Source organism: Chiloscyllium punctatum, chromosome 30 (genome assembly GCF_047496795.1).
Source record: "Chiloscyllium punctatum isolate Juve2018m chromosome 30, sChiPun1.3, whole genome shotgun sequence".
NCBI classification, from domain to species: Eukaryota; Metazoa; Chordata; class Chondrichthyes; order Orectolobiformes; family Hemiscylliidae; genus Chiloscyllium; species Chiloscyllium punctatum.
Window position 1 is genome coordinate 34739374 of NC_092768.1, and position 17959 is coordinate 34757332.

Below are 17959 nucleotides of genomic sequence, written 5' to 3' on the forward strand. Positions count from 1 at the left end.
CAATGTCTGGAAATATGGTGGAAGTAGGTTTACTCAAAGCATTCAAGAAGGCATTAGATAATTATTAAAATGGAAACCATTTGCAAAGTTATGGGAAAATGCACACAATGGCACAAAATCAAAATTCTCAGATCATTGGTGCATACGTGAGCCAAATGACTTCCTCCTGTACCAAAACAATTCTGTGATTCTGCAATTGCTGTCAGATGATGCTTACTTGTTTGCATCGTCAATTCTTTTTTTATTTTAAGTTCTACATGCATTCAGATACAGAAGCTTTTCTATAGCTTTTTGTACCCTTTAGCAATAGCTGTTGATTTACTATTAGTTATGTCCACTCTGTCCCTCTCTATTATTTTGGATATTAATTGCTTTCTTTCTTTAGTAGGGTTTGCTTTTTGATTTAATGCAGCTTTCCAACTGTACTTCCTTGCTCTCACTTTTCCTTTTAAAACTGCAGTTTTAGCAACATGACTACTGCAGTTAGAACATCAGGACAGGCCAAGAGGAACAAGGTGAAAGCATTGCTGATGGAGATCCTTTTGCACTGTTATATGTTGCTGATACACAAACAGCATGTCACAGCAGTACAGGAGAATGGTGATGACAGTGGTTCTGTACTTTACTACATTTTTTTAAACTTGAGAAGGTATTTGTTTTCAAAGGCTAGCTGTTGCAGTTTGCAAAATTCTGAGCTCGGGCATTGTTGATCCAAAGATGTTTTATTACTTCAGCTTTGGTGGTCTTTTGACAGAACTACTGTCAGGGTATAGGAAGTACTCAACATATTCCAAAATCTGAGGAAGGGTCACTCAACTCAAAATATAACCTCTGATTTCTCTGTACAGATGCTGCCAGACCTGCTGAGATTTTCCAGTAATTTCCACTTTGCTTCTGATTCACAGCATTCAAGTCCTTTTGGTTTTTATTGCAAAATCTCTCTCACATTGCGTATATCAAATTGGAATGTTTGGTGGATCAGCTGTAGTGTATGATAAATGCTTAGAAAACATTCAAGGTTAAACTGAGTACCTTCGATGCAAAGGAGATCGAGAGTGACTTGGGAGTCTGATGCAGAGTGATCAATGGCATTGCAATGATGTGCTAAATCCTATGTATCAATGATTATCAGTTTATTTTATCCATAGAGATTAAAAGAGTTCCCTTGAAGTCATCAGAGAAGCTTTTCTCTCAAGATAGCACTGTTCTTCTTGAGGATGAAAGTATTATTTCTTGATGCTGTATAGAATATTGTCAATAATATGTCAAATGCGAATCTACAGTATGGACAATGTTGTCCAAGCTCTTAGATATGCATCCTTTGGTCAAGAAAATCCTCTCAGTGGCACATTGCACCTTTCCAACTTCTGTAAGAACATTTGCTACAGTCCTTGCTGCAAATTATAATCTAAGCAAAATATGAAAAGTTGCAACAGCCCTTTATTAAATTATTAACCTAATAATAAATTTGACTCTAAACACTTAGGAATGCAGGAAACTTCATTGCAATCCTGCAACTGCTTCATGAATGTTATTACAATTATCTCAACTGGGAAATATGAACCAGACCTAACAATGCACACATGTGTCAAGTGAGCCTGCGTCACAGCCCCCACAATATTTACAATCTGCAGAACAATGGTTGCTCACCTTAAGAAAGATCGACTGTTATGTGGTGTCAGCAATGTCATGCTCCATGCTTTTTTCCTTCTTGAAAATATTTATGATTGCCAAATAGATTAATGGGGAAAGGAGGAGCGTTGAATCCTTCCTTTTGAGTCAACAAATTGAGTAGATGAAGCCTAAATATTTCACAAGATTTGAACACTTCAGCTGCAAATTAATCAGGAATGTAAACTTTATCTTTTCGCATTTCATTTGTTGGTTCTATTGATGGTGGTTCTCTCATGGATTCAACCATAGCATACTCATGGATAGTTTAAATAACAGCATCCACTACTGTGGAGTCACATTTGATGTATTAATGAAAGTATTCTAACCAGCATGGTACTGACATCCTTAAGATGAGCAATGCTATTTTGACAATAAAGCAGATTTTACCCATTTGTTTTTAGCCAGTAGATGGCCCTGGTGGCTTTAGGAAAGTGTTATGTGTTAGGATAGCTAACATATATACTAGATTTGGCATGAGCTTCAGAAAGGAAGGGAAAAAGATACTTGCAAGGGATACCAAGATTGAATATAACATTGAAAATATTTTAAAATGACTCTCAGAGAAAGTATGGTATAAATCAATGCAAAGAGAATATTTTCTTGAAAAGTGATAGCAATGGTACTATCAATAGAAATAATTAAGACAAATGTATCTGCCTTACAGTCAGCAACAGGACAAGTTAAAGGGAACAAAGAGAGAGAAGATCAATTAAGAATTGTGATTCTGTCTTCACAAAGGAGAACACAAATAACATCCTAGAAACATTAGGGATCATAGAGTTCAGTGAGTGGGAGTAACTGAAGGAAATCAGCATTAGCAGGTGAAATTACTGTACAGAGATCTGCAAGACATCACCAAGTCTTTATTTACTTGTGCACAGTACACTGGCTTATGGTCAGCCAGCTTGGAGTCAGTCCCTGAAGTGAGGAGACATTCTGAATCCCTTGCTTATCTCACCTGATTGGCCCAGGTTAACAACACCTATCATAGAAATGATAATGGCGTAATTGATGGGATTGACGGTTGATAAATCCCCATTCATATGTAGCAAACAGTATTTGAGGAAGTGGTCCTAGAAATAATGGATGCATTGATGACCACCCTTCAAAATTATCTGGATTGTGTATCATCTCATAATGGATTGGAGGGTAGCTCATGTAATCCCTCTATTTAAAAAGAGGAGGTGAAGAGAAAACAGGTCTTCAAGATTGATTAGCCTGACATCAGTAGTGGAGTAAATGTTAAAGAAAATATTCTAATCAGCATGGTACTGACATTCATTCTAAAAGTTGTAATAGCAAAGCACTTGGAAAACAGTGCAGAATTAAACAGCTTCAGCATTGATTCTCAAAAGGGAAAACATGTTTGACAAATCTACTGTTTTTTTTAAGGATGTGACTAATAAAGTTGATATGGGGAAGCCATTGGATGTTGTTTATTTCGATATTCAGAAGGCTTTCAATAAGGTCCCATGCACGAGATTAGAACGTACAATTAAAACTTATGGGTTTGGGAATAGTGTGATGACATGGCTGGAGGACTGACTAGCAGACAGTAAACAAAGAGGAGAAATAAAAGGACTTTACCTGACTGGCAGGCATTGCCCAGTTAGATTTAGCACGAATCAGTACATGGAGACAGCTTTTCAGAGTATATATTAATGATTTAGTTGAGGGAACCAAATGTCATATCACCCAGTATGTACACATCACAAAACTGGGTGGGAGTATCGACTCTGAAAAGGATGCATGGACAGGTTGAGTGAGTAGGCAAATGCGTGGCAGATGAAGTATAATATGGATAAACATGAGGTCATCCACTTTGGTTGCAAAGGCAGGCAGGCAGATTATCATTTTAATGATAAAAACTGAAAGAATTGCTGATGCTGTGGATCAGAAATAAAAACAGAAGTTTTTGCTTTTCTTTCTCATCTGGAATTGAAAAAGGTAATTGATTTTGCTTCGAAATTTTACCCAACTCTCACTTTCACCACGCCTACCTCTGACTCGTCTCTTCCCTTCCTCAACGTCTTGGTTTCCATTTCTGGGGCAAGACTGGCTGCTAGTGTCCACTACAAACCTACCGACTCCCGTTGCTACCTGGAATATACATCTTTGCACCTTGTTTCCTTTAAGAACTCCATTTCATTCTCCCAGTTCCTCTGTTTCCATTGCATATCTTCCAATGAGATCAACTTCAACAAGGAAGCCTCCGAATTATCCATCTTTTTCCTCAACCAAAGATTCCCCAGCACTATCATTGACAAGGGTCTCAACTGGTCTGTTTGATCTTCCACACTTCCGCCCTCACTCCCTCTTTTCCCTCCTGCAACATTGATAGGGTTCTCCTTGTCCTTCCCCACCATCCCACCAGCATCTACAACGAGAAGGTCATCAACCACCATTTCCACCACCTCCAGCGAGATAGTACCACCAGATATATATTCCTCTCCCCTCCCTTGTTTGCCTTCGCAGGGACTTTCCCTCTAGAACACTCTGGCTCACTATTCCTTCACTCACAACTATCTCCTTACAGCCCCACAGCACCATTACCTGCAACCACCTAAGGTGTAACACTTGCCCGTGTATGTTCTCTCTCCTCAGTATCCAAGAGCTCAAACATACCTTCTAGGTGAAGCAGCACTTTACCTGCACTTCACATAATCTAGTCTACTGCATTCGCTGCTCACAATGTGGTGTCCTCTACACTGGGGAAATGAAACGTAAACTAGGTCACCACTTCGTAGAGCATCTATATTCTGCCTGCAAAAAACACCCTAAGTTTCCATTTGCTTACCACATTTACATACAACCCTCTTCCCTGGTGAACATCTTTGTCTTCGGCTTGCTGCAATGTTCCAGTGAAGCTCAGCACAAGCTGGAGGAACAATAGCTCATTTTCCACTTGGAAACCCTGCAATCTTCTGAACTCAAGATGGAGTTCAATAGTTTTAGGGCTTGAACTCTACCATGTCCTAGACCCAACTCCAGACACCAGGCCTTGTTATCACATTGTCTGCCATTACACACTACCCATTGTTAGCCACCAAAAATCCCTATTAACAGCTATTTGCCCTGCTAGCCAAGTCGTAACCTAATCCTTTGTCTGTCCAATTATAGTTCTCTCTCTTTGGGCTCTACCCCCACCTTTTGTTTACTTGTTAAATTCCCCCCATCCTTATCTTCTGCATAAAAGCACATTTTCCTGGCTACCATCAGTTCTGAGGAAGGGTCACCAGACCCAAAACGTAACTCTGATTTCTCTTCGCAGATGCTGCCAGACCTGCTGAGCTTTTTCAACAACTTCTGTTTTGTGTGTATCTTATCTTAATGATGATAGTGTGCAAGAGGAGGAGGTGCAATGAGATCTAGGAGTCTTTGTACATCAGTCATTGCAAGTAAGCATGCTGGTACAGAGCCAGTGAAAAAGACAAATGTTATATGGTCCCTCATAGTGAGAGGATTCAAGTAGAGGAGTAGAAATGTCTTGCAAATCTCGGTTTGCTTGATTTTCTTGATGCCACATTCTGTCAAATGCAACCATGATGTAATTCACCTTGGAATTTCAGCTCTTTTGTCTATGTTTGTACCAAGCCTGCAATGAAGTCAGGAGCTGAGTGGTCCTGGCACAACCCAAACTGGGTGCCACTGAGCAGGTTATTGTAGCTTGATAACACTATTGATTACACCTTTCATCACTTTGTTGGTGATTGAGAGTAGGCTGATTGGGCAGTAATTGGCAGGATTGGATTTACCATGAGTTTTTTTTGTGTACAGGATGTACTTGGGTAATTTCCACATTGTCGGATCGATGCCAGTGTTGCAGCTGTACTGGAATAGCTTGACACGTTCTGGAAAACAAATCTTCAATATAATTGCCAGAACATTGTAAGGACTCAAAGCTTTTGTAGCACCCAGTGCCTCCAACTTTTTCTTGATATCACAGAGTGAAGATTGGCATCTGGGATGCTGGGGACCACTGGAGGAGGCCATGATGGATCATCCACTTGGCACTTCTGGCTGAAGATTTTCAGCTTCAGCCTTATCTTTTGTACTGATAAGTTGGGCTCTTCCATTGTTGACGATGGGAATATTTTCTGAGCCACTACCTCCAGTGAATTGTTTAATTCTCCATAGCCACACCCAATCATGAACGGCAGTGGGCAATTTAACAGCTCACTAGCATTGAGAATAACGCTAAGATAACTGCTTTTGAGGGCTTGCTTTATATTCTCCAACCTACCAAAATCTACATCCTGGACCTCCTTCCTCTTCCTTCCTCTACAATTACTAACATTGTACACCATAATCTCTTGCTGTTCACCCTCTTCTACAAATGCACAGTGACACCCTTGACCATGGTACCAGGAAGGAATGTCAAATATGTAGCCTATCTATTTGGCTAGCAGAAGAACCTCTTGCCCCTGTTTCTGTTCTGCTCTTTCTTCTCCCATTCTGTGCAATCATGCCATGTGTCTTGCTCTGGATTTGGGTCAGGCTGCATTCCCCTGAGGAACTATTCCTCTCAGCCGTATTCAAAGTGGAAGAGCCACCTGCTGACTATATTAGACTGCTTGGTGGTAACGCAATCCTGTTTGTCTAAAAGCTTCTAATCTGTGATGTAAGCATTTCCCTAAATGTGCTATGAGTATAGCTTCCTGCCTTGTGGATGCACCACAATAATAACTTTGGTGATCATTGAGTTACAAGAATCAGACCTGAAGTTTCTACAGTTAGTGACAGATTCTATGCCTCAGCCACACGGTGTGCATTTGACTTCCCACATGCCACACGATACATACTCCATTCAGGACAGCTGCCCTGTCTTGCTTCCAGATTTACAAACCAATGACGGATGGGTAAAATAACTGACTGGTTCCTCACCAAATCAGTTTCTTCCCCTGGATCAAATAAAGGACCGAATGGTGAAAAAGGTAGAAGTAAACACATCTGGTCCCCACTTCACAGAGCTCCTCCCACATCAATCACTCAGCTTGTCGCTCATTCAAAGGGTTCACTTAACAGCAATCACTCGTCTCAATGGGACACCACTTAGCTACGTGCAGAAACAAACTTTTCTTAGTTGCAACCCTCTGAGTGTTCACTGAACAGCAATATTTTGCATAGTAATGTGTTGTTACATATATTTATGAGAAGTACAGTAAGATGTGTATTGTTACAACACGGTGGTGAACCCTTCTGTTAATTAAACCAGACACCCAGAAAAACTCACCTTGCCTATAATCTGATAAAGTATATGTGACAGAGAACTCCCAAACTCCCAAATTTAAAGAAAAATATCAATTTATTATTTAACTCTGTAAGTGAACATTAAACAACAACTATTCACACTCTAAGCCTCTTTTCTCTTAAAGGTTTGTTATCTACCTTCAACTCTATAACAATATACTGTTCCAATAAAAGTGAATATTAAAATTACATTACGTTAATTTCAAAACCACAAAGCGGCTGTCCTCTCTGGTGTCCCTCGTCTCTCAGCTGCAGGTCTCTTGGGCCATCTTCGGTCTTTTGCTTGTTTCATGTGAAAAAAGTTCCTTTGAGACAGAGTGTTTTGAATGGCAGTTACTCTCTGTCAATGACAGACAGTCTGTCTGGCTAACTTTCAAAATGCCTGCTCCTTTTTATCCGAAACATCGAATTGTCCCATTGGTTTGATGTTGACAAAAACAATCAGTTCAAACTCAATTGGGTTTTAGCGTAAATCGTCATAATTCATCTGACACCATTTAAATTACATACATGATAAAAATGGAAAAATGTCTATAAAGTTAAGACAAATTTCATGCTTTGTTCCAAGCATGGCTTCTTGATTTCACAAGTGGCTATAGGACACGACTTATTCTTCAGCCGCCAAAGCTGCGCCTGAGGCTGCAACACCAAGCAGGAAGCACGCTGAAGCAGCAGCCCCCACAATCACCACCTCCGCCACTGACCAATCCCAGAACGTCACCTCTGCCAAAACCACCCCATCGCTGCTGCCGATACTTTGGTCACCACCATAGTCAAGAGACTGGAACAACTCTCGGCCATTCTCAAGATCCGAGGACCGATGGACCATTTGAACTGACTCCCGAGGATTGAGGGATCATTCAGTCCACCACCGTTGCAGATGCAGCAGAAACACTAGCCATCCATCAACACTGGAACAGTTACTCAAGCCGCGACTGCCAGTGCCACAAGGAACGGGTCAGATCATCCATTCCCTTCAACCTCTCTCCACCACAACAGCCACAGAAAGAAGAAGAAATGCATTTCATTCAAAGGTTAAATGAAGAAGGCAAAAAAAAGGATGTGATCAGTCATGCAAAAGGGAGAGAATGGGCTAGGAAAATGAATATCTCTCACATTGCATGCTCCACCTCCTGCCTCAATATTTCTATGACTCACACTGCCTTTGGCACAGTGGCTCAGTGGTTAACACTGCTGCCTCACACAGCCAGGGAACCAGGTTTGACCCAAGCCTTGGGCGACTGTCTGTGTGGAGTTTGCATATTCTCTTTGTGTCTGCCCGGGTTTTGTCCAGGTGCTTGGTTTCCTTTCACAGTCAAAAGTTGTGCAGGTTAGGTGGGTTGGCAATGTTAAATTGTCCCTCAAATGTGCAGGACAGCTGGATTGGCAGTGGGAATTACAGAGGTGGGGGGGGGGGGGGTGGCGTGTGTGGGTGGCATGCTCTTTGAAGGGTCGCTGTGGAGTTCATGGACTAAATGGCCTGCTTCCATGCTGTGGGGAGTCTATGATTCAAAAAACAAATATGTTTGGATCTTCTGCACATCTGTATAGTGTCCTAAACCAATAAGCCATTGTAAGTTGAGCGTCAGTTGCTGAAACACGTCATGCATCAAGCTGACCAGGTTTACAAACTTATTGTGATGTTTTATCTGTTAAGTGCGGGACTCAAACTGGGATCTGACAATCTGAGATATCCATTTAAAGGTTTCAGCTTGATTAATGTGCTGGGAGAAGGCCACCTCGATTTTATTCTGTCACAATGATTGAGTGAGCTAGTAGATGAAAAATAACATGTTTATATGTGAATGCAACCCAGTGAACGAGACAAAAGTACAATGAGCAGAAATTTGACTGCTTGCCTTCTGCATGCTCATTTACATTTGATGCAGAATGATTATCTAATGATCAGGATTAACAAGAAACTTAACTGGACTATCCATGTCTGGGTATACCAGCACACATTTGATATTAGCCTGGCCTTCTTTGGCCTAGATATTTCTAATCGACCTGTTACAAACATATGAACAAGGAACAAGAGTAAACGACTCAGCCTTTTGACCCTGCTGCTCCATTAAATGTGATGATGGCTGATCTGATTTTAACGTTAATGTTATATTCCTGCATTCTCATGATAAACATTCATCCCTTTGGTAAGCAATAATTTATCTATCTCTGCCTTAAAAATATTTAAAGATTCTGCATCTGCTGGGTGGTATTTGGTATTGGGGGCAAAGTACTGACTTGGATTGCAAATTGGTTGGCTGACAGGAAACAAAGAGTAGTGATAAACGGCTCCCTTTTGGAATGGCAGGCGGTGACCAGTGGGGTACCGCAGGGATCAGTGCTGGGACCGCAGCTTTTTACAATATATATTAATGATATAGAAGATGGTATTAATAGTAGCATTAGCAAATTTGCTGATGATACAAAGCTGGGTGGCAGGGTGAAATGTGAGGAGGGTGTTAGGAGATTACAGGGTGACCTGGACAGGTTAGGTGAGTGGACAGATGCATGGCAGACGCAGTTTAATGTGGATAAATGTATGGTTATCCACTTTGGTGGCAAGAACTGGAAGGCAGATTACTACCTAAATGGAATCAAGTTAGGTAAAGGGGCAGTACAAAGAGATCTGGGTGTACTTGTACACCAGTCGATGAAGGCAAGTATGCAGGTACAGCAGGTAGTGAAGAAAGCTAGTAGCATGCTGGCCTTCATAACAAGAGGGATTGAGTATAGAAGTAAAGAGGTTCTTCTGCAACTGTACGGGGTCCTAGTGAGACCGCACCTAGAATATGGTGTGCAGTTCTGGTCTCCAAACTTGAGGGAAGACATTCTGGATATTGAGGGACTGCAGCGTAGGTTCACGAGGTCAATTCCTGGAATGGCGGGACTATCTTATGATGAAATATTGGAGAAACTGGGCTTGTATACGCTTGAGTTTAAAAGACTGAGAGGGGATCTGATTGAGACGTATAAGATTATTAAAGGATTGGACACTCTGGAGGCAGGAAACATGTTTCCGCGGATGGGTGAGTCCCAAAACAGAGGACACAGCTTAAAAATAAGGGGTATGCCATTTAGGACAGAGATAAGGAGTAACTTCTTCACCCAGAGAGTGGTGGGTGTGTGGAATGCTCTGCTCCAGAAGGCAGTGGAGGCCCAGTCTCTGGATTTGTTTAAGAAAGAGTTGGATAGAGCTCTCAAGGATAGTGGAACCAAGCGTTATGGCGATAAGGCAGGAACAGGATACTGATTGAGGATGATCAGCAATGATCATAATGAATGGTGGTGCAAGCTTGAAGGGCACAACAGCCTACTCCTGCACCTATTGTCTATTGTCTATGCAAGCCAGGCAGATCTCATAAAATATGAGTTCCCTGACTGGGGCTGTTAACCTGTTCCAATCATGGGGCCCTGGCTGATGGATATAAACAGGAGTGTCAAGGGTTCTGCTCATTTAAGGAGCCGCTTCGAGCTGGCTAGGTCAGTGTCATGTACTGTGCACGTGCAAACAAAGACTGGCTTAGTGATGGGGTACAGGCCTCTGTGGAGTTATTTCACACTGCCCTTTTAAGGAAGGGAATTCCAAAGCCTCACAACCCTCTGAGAGAAATAAAATGCTCCTCCTATCTGTGTTAAATGGGAGACCTCTTATTTTAAACTACGACAACTAGACTCTGCTTCAAGAGGAGACATTCTTTTGAAATCCACCAGTTCAGTCCCCTCAGGATCTTATATGTTTCAATTCAGTCATCTCTGACTCTTTGAAGCTCCAAAGGATACAGGTTTAGCCGGTCTCGCCTTTCCTCATAACGCAATTAGTTTATTCCAGATACTGGTCTAATAAACCTTTTCTAAACTGCTTCCAATGCATTAACATCCTTCTGTAAGTACTGTGACTGGTTTTTTACAATGCAGTCTTACCAATGCCCTGTAAACTGAAGCATGACCTCTTTACCCTTTCATTAAATTCCCATCACATTAAAACACAACACTCTATTAGCTTTCCTGATTGCTTGCCGTACCTGCATATTAATATTCTGTGATTCATAGGTAACCAAATCTCTCTGCATTTCACAGCTCTCCAAACTCATTACTTAGACAATATGCTTTATTTTGACTTTTTCTGCCAAAGTAGACAATTTCATATTTTCCCGCAGTATTTATCAGATCTTTGCCCAAGCACATAACTTCCTTATGTCCTTTTGTTAGCTCCTTACATTCTTTTCACAACTCATTTCCCTACCTATCTTTGCATTTGATACTATTTATGACCTTTGAGGGAATGGGATGTTTGTTGGAATGTATCTCTGGAATATCCCCTTCAATATTAGCCAATGCATTTCTATTGACCTATCTCTTAACCTAAGTTCCTCATTCACTTTCAGCAGATTTGCTTTCATGCCATCATAATTGTCCTTGTTTAAATTGAAAACAGTAATCTGGACCCACACTTCTCTCTCCTAAACAACATATCAGATTCAATCATGTTACACTCACTGATAACCAGGGACACTTCCACTGACAATGACTATTGGAATTCTGCAAGTATGCTTGTCTCTGTGATTGATAACATTACAGACGCATTTACTTAACCAGTTTCAGCACACCACTGGAGTGATTGAGACTAGAAGCTGAGCCTTCAAGTTGGGATAAAACCACTGTACCACAAGAGCCCTCTTGATAGTGCTGGTTCAGTGGTCACTGTTATACAGATATATGGTGGGCAATAACAGTTTGTTCAGTTTATTCCATCCCTTCACCAGATAGTACATTTGTTTTCAGCTCACAGCTTTCTGAATTTGATGTTACTCCTCTTAATCGAGTATTGTGTACAAATAAATCAGATATGAGTGCAGGAAACACTTAGGGTACCTATTACTAGGAGTATCTATCACTACAGCATCAGACTAAAGTGGGTCACTAACCAGGGTGGAGGACTTGACTCCAGTGACCTTGTATTACAGACAATACATGTCACTGTAGCAAAGGACTGACTGTGGCTCTCTAACAGCAGTGGAACAGCCTGATTCAATTTCACAATTATGATCCAGGTGACTGATCTTTATGTGAACATATAAACAAACCAAACAAGAGTAGGAGTAGCCATTCAGCCCCTTGACCCCATTCCAACATTTAACAAGATAATTGCTGACCTGCTTTTAACCTCAAATCCATATTCATGCTTCCCCTAAATCACTTTTCACCCTCTTGACTCTATCTACCTCTGCCTTAAAAATGTTCAAAGACTTTGCGTCCATCAACTTTTCAGGAAGAGAGCTCCATGCATTCCATGGAGGCATCCAAGTGCTTTGTGAATGTAATAAATAGTCAAGAGCAATACTTGTGCTCTGTAATGAGGACTCAGAGAAACATTACAAAGGGAAATATATTGATACTGACTCCTTTCAGCTTGAACTACACCAATTGAAACAAATGTTAACTATTCATCATCAGGTAACCATTGAAACAGCTCAATTCAAACCCTGACATACTCTGAGCAATGTCCCTTAAAACACTTCAGGGTTTTTTTTTTGTGCTGATTAATCCTCTTACTCCAACACAGTTCAGACAATCTGAGTGTCAAAAATAGTGACTTTTCATGATCTGTCTCAGGGATGAACATTTGACTGTGGTTATTGAATCATCCACTTCTGTAACTTATTAATATCCAACAGGCCAGTAATTATCTATGATTCAGAGTCCTGCTACATGTAACATCAACCTTAGCTCAGTGAAGCGTGTCCCTTCGAAGACCCATCTATAACACAACAACATCCATAGGTTTTCTTTAAACAGCAATCAGTCTCAGGATACTAAATACTAACATTATTGAATTGTTAATTATGAAACAACTATTGCACTGCTTTAATAAATAACTCACTTCAATATCTGCAGCATTAAAAATAAATGATTAATTAATACTCAAGTTACAGTTATGTAGAAGGCCATTGTAATCAAAGCACAGCAAAAGACAATTCCTTGTTTATGCTTCACACAAGCCTTCTCTGATGCCTGTAATTTGAGCATAACAACACTTGCTGATTTGTACCTCATGTCCTTCTTTTCTGAGTTCCTCATAAATAAATCTGTTACATCCACCTTAACTGCACCAGATTGTTGCATTCAGTTCCTTTTGGGTAACTGTCAGGTTTGTGGGATGGCTCCCTCCTGGTTTTCTTACTCTCTCTCTCTCTCATACACACATTTTCCTGCATTTTCTGTTTAGTATCAGATTTCCATGATCTGCAGTGTGTTGATATTCTTTCTGTAGAATGCTTTGTTTAAAATATATAAGAAACAAGATATATTTTTTTCTTGGCCCAATTTTCTTTTGTAAAGGCCGCCAAAGAGAGAAGGTGTCAACTGTACATTTGTCTATCAAAGGTGCATAACTTGGCCAGATCTTGAATTGTCTCAATAGCAACAAACATGAGGAGGGCTCGAGAGGGAAGGTACAAAAGGAAAAGGGAGACTTACATCTATATCGTACTTTCCATCACCAGCAGAGGTCTCAAAAAGCTTTAAAATAATTAAGAATATTTTTGAAGTGTCTTATGATGTCGGAAGCAGCAGCCGAATTGCTTACAGTAATATGACAGCAACCAGCTGATCTGTTCTTTGCAATGGTGATTGTGGGGTGAATATCATGACAGCTTTGACTGCTGCTCAAACCCTGGTTTGAGAATATGAATTGAGTAAGATGTGATTCCAGGACAAGCGTGCATCCAACTCATCCCCTGCCAAAAGAGCCTTTCTCAGTAGCAATTGAGCACAAGCAACTGATGTTGTTCTTGCCTACGTTCCGTGAATCGCTCTGTGCAGAACAGAACAAAAATGTCCAAGCAAATACTCGAAAGTGAGAATGGGAATTTATTCAGGCTCTTTTGCAGACCCTGCTGAATGGGTGGATTGTCCTGCAGAATACATTCAGGACCAGTGTGCAAGTACACGTGATTTATGAATGGATTAATGTGCAGTATTGATTTCACAGTATCACTGAGTAATACCTGTCTCCTGCCCAGTTGAGCTCATCAGCCACTGAAACTCTCCTCGATTCCTGTGCCAAACTTGTCTAATCTAACAGTCTAATCCAACTGTTTCCACCATTTGAAAATTCCAGTTTAACCAACTCTTTGCTCATCCATGCCTTGATTGTCAAATGTCTGTTAGCTGATCTCCCACTTATTTACATTCACTCATGTTTCTACAAATATCTGTTTAAATTCTCATTCTTGTGTTCAAATACTTCCCTGGAATCAGTGTCTCATGATATGCACAAGCTTCTTCAAGCACTGTAACCTCTTCCAAACCTACAATCCAATCTATCTCTGCTATCTTCTCCATCGTTACCATCCTCCTTATATCTCCAACCTCTACAACACTGAGACCTTAGCATTCCACAAGTCTGAGTCTGTTGAACTCTCCTGACCACATTTCAATCACTCTACCATTGCTGTGCATTCAATTGCCTGCCTAGACCCTAACATCTTGAATTTCCTGCCTGACCTGTCCTCCGTCTCTCACCTCTTTCAAGGCATTATTGAAAACCTACCTCTTTGAACAAGCTTATGGTCATCAGACTTACAATTTACTTAAATGAATGAGTCTCATAATTTTGTTGTTAATGCTTTTCCAGCATTTTCCTAAATATTTCCACTTTGTTGTCATTTATAACCAGATTTAGTCATCCTTTTGTATTAAATTGGGCATCCTCTATATTCTCTCAAGTCCGCCTAAAATATCCTGAGTTTTCCATTGAATGGTGAGCAGAGGGATGTTCTCTGTTAACATTTCTCCTTCAACTAACATCACTGTAAAATATCTGAGTTTGCTTGGCCATTATATTAGAATTCTTGCTGTGTCCATATTGGTTGCCAAAGTTCCTTCATTGTAACAGTGACCACACTTCAAGAAACATATTGGTTGTGAAGCTTCAGGTCTTTGGATCATTTTCATCTACATAAGTAGTACTGGGGAAGGGACAAGAAAGATTGGTATTGATGATACCAGAGCAAAATAGTTATCCTCATCAGATAAACTAAACAATTAAGTGTTGCTTTCTACACAAAACAAGGCAATGTGATGGGGCTTCAATGAGTCTTTCAATTTATGAAGGAGCTATACATTTGGCATTTGTGTCCACTTGTGGAGAAAGCAGGATGAAGGGTCATACGTATAAAATAATGACTCAGATGAATTAGACCATTCAGGAGAAACATCTTTATCCAGAGACTGGTGAGAGAGTAGACCTTGTTGTCATGTTTAAGCAAAATTCATGGGTCCATTTAAATTAAAACTAGATAATTTTAAAGAGAAAGTAACTGGAAAAAAAACTTTTAAAAATTGCTGGAAGTGCTCAACAATCCTGGCAGCATTTGTGGAGAGAAATCAGAGTTAAGGTTTCCGGTTCGGTGATCCTTCCTCAGAAACAATTGCATGTTGATGTGGTTTGAGATGAGGGGTGGGAAGAAGCTGTTATGGAGCAGAAGTATCACCAGGTACCAGTTGTGTCAGGTGGGCTGGATTTGTGATGCAAATGCTATGCTTTCCTACATGAGAAGCTGAGATTCCCTGAGGTTGTGAAACCTGCTGTAAAGCTGAATAGCTAGTGGGTGTTTTTTGAAAAGACCTTGGATTCCACCAAGTCTTCAGTTACACACAATCCTAGAATCAGGAATTCCTCCTTCAACCTCTCCATTTTTCTCTCCACATTCAAGAGCCACCTTCAGAATCATGTTTTTGACAACAAGCCGAATGTCACCTTTTGTGGCTTGGCATTAGAGTGGACAGTCCTTTTGGTGTTGCACCTTGTGGCATTTTACAGCAGTAAAATCCCTATAGGTTAGTGTAGGAACATCTGAAACAGAATCAAACCAGATGCTATTTGGTCCTTAAATGTTTTACAATGCGTTCAAAATCCTGGAAATAAAACCTGGTGCAGGTATCCAAACATCAGGCTCAAATGGGATTCAGAAAAGTTGCAGAGTGTATAGAAGAGTCATCTTCCATGAATTATTCAACGACTGGCCACACAGTAATCTCACCTTTCTAGTAAGTACAGTAGGGCTGTATTGAAGCTGGAGGGTAGCTCTCCAACACTGAAGAGCTACTGGCTGCCTTTGCAGGTAAGTGAGAGAGAGGACATCAACGTTTTCAAAAGCAACATTTGATGACCTGTTGCTTGCTAATATACTGAAGCAGTTTGCCCAGGTTTGTGATAACTTTAGAATCTCAAGTCTACCGTTTTACAAGCACAGCATTCTCAGGATAACAGTCTCTGCTGCTTCTACTGTGCTTGGCTGTTCCTTGCAGTAATTCACAGCAAACCAAGATGGCTTGAGAGTAGCATCTGGGATATTGGATGGGAACATCATAACACAGGGACAGGATTAAGCCATTCTGTCCCTTCAGCCTGTTCCACCGTTCAACAAGATCATGGCTGCTTGTTGGCCTAACTCCACATGCCTGTCTTTGGCCCATATCCCTTTATATCTTTGCTTAACAAAAACTGATCGATTTTGGATTGAAAATGAACAACTCATCCAACATCCACTGTTTTCAATGAAACAGGGCTCCAAATCTATACTGCCTGTTGTGTGAAAAAGTGTGTCCTAACATCTCTCCTGAATGGTTTGGCTATAATTTTCAGACCATGCCCCCAGTTGTAGAATCCCCAACCAGTGGAAATAATTTATCCACTCTGTCTTTTCCTGTTAACATCTTGACACCTTTGATCAGACCATCCCCTAGACTTTATAAATTCCAAAGAGAACAGGCCTAATTTATGCAATCAACCCTCATAAGCTTAACCCCTGAAGATCAGGTATCATTCTTGTGAACCATGAATTTCAGAAGGGACCCGAGATGGATCATCTACTCAGCACTTCTGGCTGAAAAGGTACAGATGTGTTCATCTTGCCTTTTTGCACTGATGTGCTGAGCTTCCCATTCATTTAGAATAAACAATTCCATGGAGCCTCCTGCTGCAATGTTCTTCTACACTCCTCATTAAAACAGACTTATTCCCCAGTGTGAAGTAATCATAGAGTGAAATATGCCAGGCCATGGTATTTGGTGAGTAGAATTCTACTGCTGCTGATGGTCCGCTCATCAGGATTGATGATCCTCATCAATACCTAGTATCGAGCTGCTACATCTGTTCTGAATCTAGCCCATGTCGCACAGTAGCAATGACACACCACATGATGGATGTCATCCTCAGTTTAAAGATAGGAGTTAGTCTCCACAAGTACTGTGTGTGGTAGCCCCTACCAGTACACTCCTGCCCAATGCACATGTGATAAACTGAACTGTCAAGTAGTACTTAGACATGTAATTTGTACTGCTTTTTTTGTGCTAATTGTTTCTGTTGATTGTAATTTCATCTATACCATGTCCAGTAATATATTAGTCCTAAGTAATTTGATCTCTGTCAAGTCCAGTAATATATCAGTCCTGGATAATCTTATCTCTGTCATGTCCAGTAACTTATCAGTCCCGGGTAATCTTATCTCTGTCATGTCGTAGTAATATATCGTGCTGATTAAGCAGTAATGAGTTAAATAATCTCCATTTATTGCCTCATAATTGTCTCAGTGCAGACACATTAAGAACAGATTCGGTCCAGTTATTCTGCGTGAATACAAATCACCAAGATGTACTCTGTGCGAATGTTAATTTAAACTAACGTTCCATTAAACATTACCCATGCTTCTTCGACAGATTCTAATGACATCCACTAACAATCCTGCTCTCGCTATTTTATTTTTCTGGCCTGGTTTCTCCTGTCAGTGAGTGAAGCCTGCCACAGGCAATCAGCTCAAAAGGCTGGAAATCTAGAATTCTGAACGATCGGAGAGAAAATTCACTTTTTTTTAACGTCTGGGACATTAAGAGAGTTATTTTTCGGGCAGCAAAAAAAAAACCCTATAAATTCTGATTTTTGAAAGAGGAAATTTGTTACGTCACAACGGCATTGTTATACTCGCTGCCTCCGTTCTTTCTTAAACTGCGTCGACCCTGACTACTGCCC